The following is a 2,266-nucleotide window of genomic DNA, read 5'->3' on the forward strand; positions in this document are numbered from 1 at the left end:
CGGGGCGTCTTCGCGGCACCAGGGACTCGGCCTAGGGCGCAGCGGCACGGCGGCGGGGGCGAGCTCACTCGGTGGAGACACGTCTGCGACAGTGGCGCGTCCGACGCGAGTGCGGCTCGACTGCGGCCATGGCGGTGGGCCGGCACGGCCCCGGCGGGCCGTCGTGCCTATCGGCACGGCACGGCTGAGTTGCCATAGGGCCTTGCCTGGTCCGAGATGCCGGCACAGCGGCACTACACGACACGGAACGGCAGCGCCGCCGTGCCCCGTCGTGCCATGCCCCACCGTGCCGTGCCTCGCCGTGCCAGTGCCGTGCCGTGCCTGGGCGGCCCATTTGGCCATGGGAAGGAACAGGGATTTAAATGCTGCTGTTCATGACAATAAAGAAAACCATCACCTCCTTCACCTCAACGAGCATCATCATCGGCATAACCTCCACAAGCCAGAAGCCACCATCATCATTATATAACGCAAACGGGAGTTGCACCAACGCACCACAAATACCCAGCAGGCAGGCACACGGTCGAGGCATCCTGGTTCCACTTCCATTCCAGCAGCACCAGGAACCACCACCAGTACATACACCGGCGAGTGGCTGCGCGGCCTCCGTCCTCCCCGTAGCTCCAGCTCCCACTACTCCTCAGTGCATACACACACGAGATAGCTAGCTAGCTAAGCTAGTACTGATCAGTTGCGTGCGGCAGAGTTGGAAGATGAGCAGGAACAACGGCAAGGCCGGGTCGAAGCTGCAGGAGCTGCGGCTGAGCCTGTCGCGGTCGTCGCGCGGGGGCGCGGCCGGGGGCTCGTCGGGGGCGACGACCCACCACCACGGCGTCGGCGGGGGCTCGCCGAGGAGGCTGTCGTCGTCGTCCTCCTCGACCGCCTCTCCCCCGAGCTCGTGCGTGTCGTCGGAGGGGAAGCCCCGAGGCGGGAGCAGGCGCCGGCGCGCCCGATGATCCTGGCGGGGTGCCCCCGGTGCATGATGTACGTGATGCTGTCGCGGGAGGACCCCCGGTGCCCCAAGTGCCACAGCACCGTGCTCCTCGACTTCAACGACGCCCCCAACGACCCGCGCCACGCCGGCGCCAAGGGCAAGGGCGGCAAGCGAGGCTGACGCCTGACGGCTAGCGTCGCCGTCCTCTCGCCGGCCGGCCAAGAGCTAGCCGGGCGCGCGAGCCATGGTAATCTCCATGGCCAGCGCAACTGCATGCCGTCAGTTATGTCCTTTACGTACGTGGGTACGTACGTGTTCCTTGTGTGTCCGTGTGTGTGTTCGAGTTGATCAGAAAGGAATTATTGCGTAGACCCGTTCTTCCATGGGCCAGCTATAGGATGAGAAGTGAAGCTAGCTAGCTGAAGTGTATGTTGGACATCGGGGTGCCAATGGAACGGGTCTAGGTAATAATTCCGGCCGCGTCGTCCCTCGGTCTCTACCTTTGTGTGTGTGTGTGTGTGTGTGATGTCTGCAGAGTGAGTGCAGAAGACGTGCGTCGGTGCGTGTCATGTGTGTGTTGTGGTCTGTACGGGGCAGTACTGGTAAGGATTAAGATTTTGTCTCGGAGATTTTATGGAGCGTAATGCATGCACTCGTCTTGGCGTGGCGTAAATACACAGCAGCAACCAGAAAGCGGTGGGTGCAGCAGAACTGCAGATGCATGATCTCATCGCCATTTATACAACACACACAAGAGACGGGTGTGCTATATGCTATGCGAGCTCAATCAATAGTTAACTATTTATCGTCAGTACATATGTGAAAGTATCTATAGCTATCTTTAAAAAAAAAAGAGAAATCTATAGCTCACTCCTTTATATATCACTACCAACAATGTCGTAGCACATAAGAATCCTCCCTAAAAGGCATTTGGTAGGGAAAAAAATCTCATACTAATATTGAATGCTAAATATTAGAAGGACCCCACTCACTTGTATCGGAGAAGCTGCAAATTCTGGTTGTGATTTGTCTGGCAGAAGTCCTGCCAGTGATTTCAAAAAAAAAAAAAAGAAATATCTATAGCGTGCGATATGAACACACGTACTATACGGACGAACGTACGTACATGAAGTATTCTGATGAATCTATATATGTGCGTCGTTGCACGGCTCGTCTAAGTGGGCATTCTCGATTGGTACGTTCACATGTGTAAAGATGCAAAGCAAATGCTAACACTTGTGCTTAGCTTGTGTGCAGAACGCCGCTGTGGTCTCAAATTAAGTTCAATGGAGCCTCCATGGGAACTTGCAATGCAAGATTTGTGCGTGCCTG

The 2,266-nt window shown here is 56.6% G+C and overlaps 1 pseudogene; it reads left to right on the forward strand.

The window, feature by feature from the left end:
• The first annotated feature begins 604 nt into the window (after positions 1–604).
• Positions 605–1,512, forward strand: LOC136514908 (protein GL2-INTERACTING REPRESSOR 1-like; annotated as a pseudogene).
• The last annotated feature ends 754 nt before the right edge of the window (positions 1,513–2,266 follow it).

Source organism: Miscanthus floridulus, chromosome 17, assembly GCF_019320115.1.
Source record: "Miscanthus floridulus cultivar M001 chromosome 17, ASM1932011v1, whole genome shotgun sequence".
Taxonomy (NCBI): domain Eukaryota; kingdom Viridiplantae; phylum Streptophyta; class Magnoliopsida; order Poales; family Poaceae; genus Miscanthus; species Miscanthus floridulus.